The sequence below is a fragment of the Marmota monax genome, unplaced genomic scaffold, assembly GCF_021218885.2.
Source record: "Marmota monax isolate L192 unplaced genomic scaffold, Marmota_monax_Labrador192_F-V1.1 WCK01_AAM20220418_F8-fsc00026, whole genome shotgun sequence".
In the NCBI taxonomy this organism is placed as follows: domain Eukaryota; kingdom Metazoa; phylum Chordata; class Mammalia; order Rodentia; family Sciuridae; genus Marmota; species Marmota monax.
The window spans coordinates 7,396,376-7,404,417 of NW_026693108.1; positions in this window are offsets into that span (position 1 = coordinate 7,396,376).

An 8,042-nucleotide genomic window follows, 5' to 3' on the forward strand; every position below is an offset into this window, starting at 1 on the left:
AGTGAAGCGGAAACAGGTAATCTTCACCTCCCCCGGCCTGGCTTCCTTCCTCTGCACAGGGGACACTGTGCAGGGTGGCCGTTAAGTCAATGCAACTTAGGAGCTATGTAAGGAGGCTGCTTTTTGTTGTTGTTGTTGTTCCTTAAGGAAAGACTCCGGGCTTTTCTCATCCTTATCTATCCTAGGATATACCTACAGAGAGAGCAGCAAACATGGGACTTTTGAATTTGATTGTGTTACTGAGTTAACAGTTTCCCGTGACTGCCCTGCATGCAGGCTGTGGGTTGACTAGGGATCTGCACCAGGATGCAATTCCCGGCTACATCTCTTCTTTCCTCTTTAGTCAAAAGTGGAAGGAATAGCCTCTATCCTGGGCTTCAACCCAGAGGATAAAAGTGAAATCAATAAACAGCATTAACATTTCTGCGTAAACCTGATATTGGCCACATTCTACCGACCCAGGAAAGTCCCAGGGCCATGGCTAGTATATATCCTAGTTATGAGGCATACTAGAGGGGATCGGGCAAAATCCAGGATGCTGACTGCTAGGGCAGAAGAGGGTGCTCAAAGAGGCAACCAGGGACCTTGGCCAGGCCCCAGGGGTCTCACGGGAACCCCTGGAGTGTCCACAGACACTGCCCACTGCTTCTCTCACTTGGTCTTAGATGCTCATTCCTGCAACTCTTGACTTCATAGAAATTTCAGGGGTGAGGTTAAGTAAGATGGAGAAGAAGCAGAAAGGGGAAGAAAGGTCAGCAAAAGCAGAAAGAGAAAGGCGTTGGTTATTTCATCCCTTTCACCATAAGATGAAGTCCAGAAAGAGGGTGAGAAGCACAGATGACAGCTTCACAGATGTGGCGGTGTCCAATTTTGACGCCAAGTGTCAGACTCCTGTGTGCTTTTGAATAACTCCTCCCTGATGAGCTCAGCCCAGGAATATGTCCAGAGAGTCTTTCTGCATTTCTAAAATGTTGGGTTGTTTCTTTCCTAAGGAATGAGACTCACTCCCTGCTCTGAGATGCCTTTGTTTATGCTATCGTTAGAAATAGACTGTGAGTCCAGCCCCCCATTCACTCGGATCCCTGCTTTACCAGAACTCCTGAAAACAGGTGGAGCTCTGTGGAACCCTCAAAGGCCTGGAATAAATTTCACTGAGTAGTAATTTAATAATTTTATTTCAATCCACATAGCTATGTGTATAGGTGACATCGGTCACGTCTCCTGTCACAGTGAACAGTGATGTTTCTTCTTTGAACTAAATTTAAATTGAATTTGAAAAGACTTTCCTGCACGTAAAAAGAAAGACAAGGGAAATGCCTTGTTTCTCTCCATCCTAGGAATTGTAGGAAATAGGTTGCCGAGTGTTTTATCATCCCAAGTTCGTATTCTATAAATCTGAACCGGGAACTGTGAAAAATCAAGCCACTTAAACGATATTAGGAGAAGAGGGAGGAGAGAACCACAAAAACCTGCAACTCATGTTCAGTAATTAGCCGACTATATTCTGATTTAAGGAGCACACCCCCAAATCATTCTCCAGTATCTTCCCAACTATGCTGCACACGTGGATACAATGATCGTAGGATGACTAATTTTTAAATATATCTCTTGCTCCTGAAAAAAAAAAAAACTGTCCTGTCAAATAAGTACTGCTTTCCAAATTTCCTGACTACAGGTTTCCTTCATGATATAATTAACTTAAATGACTGTCTCTCTGACAGATGACGAAGGTAGGGCAATTTATGAAATGACTATCCATCTTATAGTTTATAAACCCTTACTCATGATTGGCTTCACACACTGATTAATAGACGCTGTCTATTTCAGACTTTAATTAAAAGCAATAAAAGCAGTCAACTGTAGGCCACAAAGATGTTGGTGACACAAAAGAGGACCATTGCAGAGACAGACGATCGACACTGAACAGACTTAGTGTAGACTTGTAGGTAGATCCACGTCCCTGTGTTCACACCCTCTCTGGCCAGCCACTGTGGCAGAGGGGCTGAACAGATACCAGGAAGAGAGAGTTAACACAACTCTCAGCTTTAGACCCAGTCTGTTTTAATTTATGAGAAATATGCATAAGATTGTTTTCTTATAAGTGTCAAAGTTAATAGAAATGAAAAAGAAGATGGTTTTTGAATGATCAAACTCTAGCCTGCGAGTTTGGTATTATAAAATCCACATTACAAAGTTCAGTTGCATCTGAAGAGTAACGTAATGTAAATCATTGAACGGATGCCATAAACTGTTGTGAGTGAGAGAGAAATGTTAGGTCAACCATTACTGATTCCTGTGGTGTTACACTAATTATTCACTTACCCTTCTATGAGAAACATTTACTTGTCCTCTAAGCCAGATGACTTTTAGAGAGCTAGCAAGCAGAGATGAAGCGGTGTGACCAAACCTGAGAGGCTGCAGGTCCTCTGTGAACAGAACATCACAGGAGCGTCCTTTCTGCCTGCAATCTGCTGCCATCACTAAGCACCTCGGCAGCAGAAAGCTGGAACTGAAGAGGGCTTCTCCCAGACCTGATGAACATATTCAGATATTTACAAAATACACACTTACTTTCTTACAGATGGTAAGGGCTGTTCTGCATGGGCATACCTGGATCAAAATCCAATGAGGTCAGTTGGGCGCTGTGGCCCACGCCTGTAATCCCAGCAACCCAGGAGGCTGAGGCAGGAGGATTGCGAGTTCAAAACCAGCTGCAGCAATTTAGTGAGGCCCAAAGAAACTCAGTGAGATCCTGTCTCTAAATAAAATACAAATAAAAGGGGAAAAAAGGGGGCTGGGGATCTGGCTCAGGTTTAGTGCCCCTAAATTCAATCCCTCATACCCACTTCCTCCCACCCCCCCACACACCAAAAAAATCCAATAAGTTCCAAAAGCATCTGAACTCAGTTTATCTTTCATTGGAAGGCTTCCTTCTCTAGTTGACCCATGGAGAAACTTGCAGGGCTTTGTACGAATCCAGACCTAGTTTTCAGGGCTCAGTTTGGAGGACAGAAGGCAGGCAGGTACCAACTTAGCAAAGTAAGAGGGCAATGAAATCAGGTGTGACAGGAAAAATACTAACATATGATTTCATAGCGTCTCCCCTTTCACTCCCCATTAGAGATAATCCTGTTTGTGCCAGTTTTATTCTGGCTCTTACTGTGTAGATTGAAGTGAGGGGAGAGGGCAGAAATGAAAGAAGCCCAAACCAAAGTGACTGATATTGTAGGAAAAGGCAGATAATTAATCCTAGAAAAAAAGAAAGCACGTGGAGCTGGAGATGAACACAAACGCCCTCCACACTGCCCAGGCAGAGGCAGGGTGCAGTCAGCCCTGCTCATGGCCAGACTGGCTGATGGTGAAGCAGGATCCAGGCATGAGGGAAGGGGCTGGTTTGGCTCCTGGGCTGGGACAGAGGGGGTCTCACTGATGTGAGACAAGCACCGGGTCACTAGCTGCACTCCCTGCCGCCATTTAAAATTTTTCATTTCCTTAAGTGCCTTTGATCTTTTAAAAGATAGATGATAATAAATATTTGCATTATTCTATTTCTTTAGTTACAGAGTTAGGATTTTATTTTGATAAGATATTTTATAAATTTATCCGCAATAGAATAAATTTGTAGAGATTTTATTAATGTGATATTATATCTTATTTATAATTTATTTTTTAGATACATATATTAAAAAACAATCTGTCCAGTTCTTAAAGCTACCAAAGTTCTGTTCACAGTCACTCAAACAATACAAAATTTAAAGTATACTTTTCTGAATTATTTATATGGTCCAACTTAATAAACATCAGTTGGTTAGAGGTATATTACCCTTCCTGCTGAGAACCATGTCTTCTTACTTTAAATCAGAATTAGAATTGTATACACACACACACACACACACACACCACGTACACACACATACACACACACTGGCATTTTCTTACTGGGATACATGTTATGGTGCCAGCAGTTTCTGTAATCATCATACCAGTCGTAGAACACCATAGGTCCATACCCCCGAAACACAGGAGGAACAAGACCTTTCTTTATCATATTCAGTTCAATTTAATATAATAGCACAGACCTTACTGATCATTTTATCATCAGTCCACAAGTTCTTTAAAATCACAATATTAATAGTTTTTTTAAATTAAAATGCATCTCTAGATCCTTTTCGTTTGATTATGAGACTACACTGATTTGCATATAAAAATCAGTGAATATGAATTGTAAGAAATTAGTGATAGGAAACCTGAGGCCTAAAAATGTCTCTCTACCTGTGAATTTGTCCCATTTCTAATTAGCAGGGAAATCCAAATTTGTATGTAAATCATTTTCACAACACCCAGCTCAGTCCGCAGACTTCTCCAAATTCGTTTTTGTACAATGTTCCTGTAAAATGTGGGCATGGATAAAAAATTTTTTTTTAAAAAATGTGGGCAGGGTTGATGGGGTCAGAATACTTACATGGAATGCAAGCTCTTCCTCCTAACCACAGGATACCCCTGGACATTCACTGGAAGTTATCTTGGGTTTCTTATCCATGAAATGGACATAAAAACTGTACAAGTCTCCAGTGTTCTTTGAGAAGTTTTTACAAAGTTGTGCATGGAGAGTGTTCAGGACTCAGCACAAGAGACAACACATAGAAAACTTCAAGCAAAAGTGACAATCATGTCATTTATGACAATCAAAACTGCAGGGGTCACTGCTTTCAGTGTCCACTCTGCAACTTGCACAAGATAGGACCGGAGTCACTGGTTCCCCAGCAAGGACCCTGGTGGACCATAAAAGCATAGCCTCCACATCTTTTTCTTTCTTTATTTTCCTTTTTCTTAAGAGAGAGAGAGAGAGAGAGAGAATTTTTTGATATTTATTTATTTTTTTTTTAGTTTTCAGCAGACACAACATCTTTGTTTGTATGTGGTGCTGAGGATCGAACCCGAGCCGCACACATGCCAGGCGAGCGCGGTACCGCTCGTGTTTCTTCTTCATCCACCAACCTGGCTGCCGCCTTACGTGGAGTGGTCACTGCATTACCAAAACCAGACAGAGCATTCTCTTGCTTTCAGTCTTTCCAGTGTCTCTGCTTCTTTTCTAAGGAACGAGATACAACCCATGAGGAATGGTCCAGTGAGGCTGTGCTCTCCTCACTCCTTCTCAAGACAGATGTTAGGATGGAAGGCATGAAAACTGACCATGCCTCACATCTAAAAACTGGGCACTTGTTCTGACAAAGCAAGGGGGTTGAAGGTCTGTGCTGCCTGCACTTGGTCCTGCCATCGAATTGCAAGGCTGCTCTCTCCCACACAGCGGCTGAGTAAAGTGGGCCTGGGCATAAGGGATGGAAGAGGGGTGTCTGATTTCCTTCCTCCTCTGGAATTGCATCCTGCAAAAGTCCTTGGCCTGAGACTTGAAGGTTGTTGATTGATATCCACCAAGTAGAACTGGGGAGGGACACCTGCTTTTATGCATGCAAGAGTAATCAGAGAGTGCTTGTGAAGGGGGGAGAAGGCAGGCCCACCCTTTCCCTCTGGAGCTGCTACTTTAGTGAGAAAACAAAACTCACACACATAAGACAACTACCTGCATGCTTCCAAATAATATAAGGAATTAATTTATACTAAGATCACTAGGGCATATTCAGTGGGAGAAAGCATCTTATTAAAATGTGAACGTTCAAGGAATGAAAAGTGACAGAAAGAAGTTTCTAAGAAGAGTCAAGGGCACATGTAATGCTATCTGGATTTAATGAAGGATCATCCCAGGAACTGGAAGAGGATACATGTGACGAGCATAGAGCAGCCAGTTGTGGGGGAATCTACAGAAATGGGTATGTGGAAATGCTAGACTCATCCCAATGTGATACTGATGCATTACCATTACTCTAGAAATTGCTTTATGTTCTCTTTGAACATGGAACATTTCTCTTGCTAGAGCCCTTGCAGTGAAATTACTAGGTCTTAGATGACATATTGTTGAGGATTTGGTGAACAGCATAGGAACAGGCTGAATTGTGTCCTCCCAAAATTCTTATGTTGAAGCCATAACCCCTGGTGCCTCAGGGTGTGGCTGACAATTTGACACAGAGACTTAATAAGAGTTTATGCCAAATAAAGGGGATCAGGGTGGATTCTATTCAAATTGACAGGTGGATGATTGGGATGAGAGGCCAGGAGCGTGTGCACACACTCATACACACACACACACATTCAATCATGTGACACACAGAGAGAAGGTGGCTATCTTCATACACCAGAGAGGACCCAGAAGAAAGCACACCTTCTTTCTTAATTAATTTATAATTAGTATAAATTAATTCCTTAGATGTTAGCGTCCAGAATTATGGGAGATACATGATTGTTACTTATACCTCCAGGTCTGTGACAGCCGTAGGAACGAACACAGATACCAATGTGCTTTTCCAAGGGAGAGGTACACAAAGTATAATCCAAATAAGATCCCATGCATGTATTCCTGGTCATTCTGGTTTATTTTTGGATTTTACCATGACTTGATTTCTCCTTTGATTGATGTTTCCTTCAATGTATTTCCTCCCTTTGCTGATTTGTAGCAGGTGATACATAGGTTTGGATTCCACTTACAGAGAACATGTGCTGGACTATTCCAGCACTAATGGACATAGGAGGCTGAAGCCTTATTGGAGTTGATACTATATAGTCTCAAAACTGAGCAGGGCCTGAGTCAGTGTGAGGAAGCAGGAGTGGTAAGGAAGGAAAAGTTCCAGAAGAGTCAGATACTGGACTTGAACAAGTTTAATGACCCCTAATTCTAATCCTGCCGTTGGCCACATCTTGCCTTCACCAGGTAAATAAAGGGAAAATTCCTTAACTGTGGCTGGATGTGGAAAACCATAGGAAGTCATTTCCCCTTTGGCCCTCTAGAGAAGTGTCAAGGGACCATCTAAGTGCAGCTATCCAGTGAGGACTTGTGATATCCAGTAAGGATTTGTCAACAGAGGTCATAATTTGAGGAGAAAATAATTTACTATAAATAGAGAACTGTGCTTAGCCATGTATATTTAGAATCATATTTTAAGACAAATTTTGCATACCATTTCTTCATCTTGCCAGAGAAAGATGTTTTCCAGGAAATCGTGTCATTACCACTTATATCTTCTGGATGGGAATATTCCATTTTTTGCAATAGTTTAGTTAATCAAATATACCAATGTTCCACACTTCGATGGACACACACACACATACACTCACGTCCTTTTGACTTCATGAAGTTTTGTTTTTTTTTGTGTGTGTTTTTTTTTTTTTCGGGAGTAAGAGAAATATAGAACAGAATAGGGAGAGCAGTGAAGCATAGTAAAGTAAGGGAAAGGAGCCTGGAGAGAGAGGTGTAGCCAGGGGTGTCAGGGAGTAGCTGCCGCTGAGGACCACAGTGGACAAGAATGGGCTGACTGTCCTATGTACTTGGATATGAATAATATTTGGCATGTCATAAAGATGGAGTGTCGAGCAAGCAGGAAGGAGTAGCCAGGTGGTCGCAGGGAGTTCTTCATGCTGGGAGGAAACCGGAGATGTGGCTGGCGAGGGATTGTGAAAGATTTAAAGGACGGGGCATTCTCAGGATAAGTTACACGCAGAAGGAGTTGAAGGATGCCTGAGACAGCAGAGCTCTGCAGCTCAGCTCAGGTTGTTGCTCCTAGAAGGATGCACATGCTGCCTCCTGCCTCATTTGCCCTCCTGCTAAACAAGGATTTTATTATGTAGGTCACATAAATAATGGGAGAACTAACTAATGATCCATAGATGAATAGATTTAAATGTGCCTGAAGCAGTGCTACGTGGGTGAGCAGTAGTAGCCATCTCTGTTTCAATATTTGTTTTAAAAAGACATTCACTGGAATGTCTATGTATTATAAAACACTTGCAAACTGAGGAATACATGGAGAAGTCGCTGCATTTGATCAATACCAAAGGGTCCAGTCAGGTGGCATCTACCCAATCGACTGCAGAGTCCACTTGCGGAATTGAAAGCACAGAATATCCACAAGTTTCATAAGAGCCTATGTTTT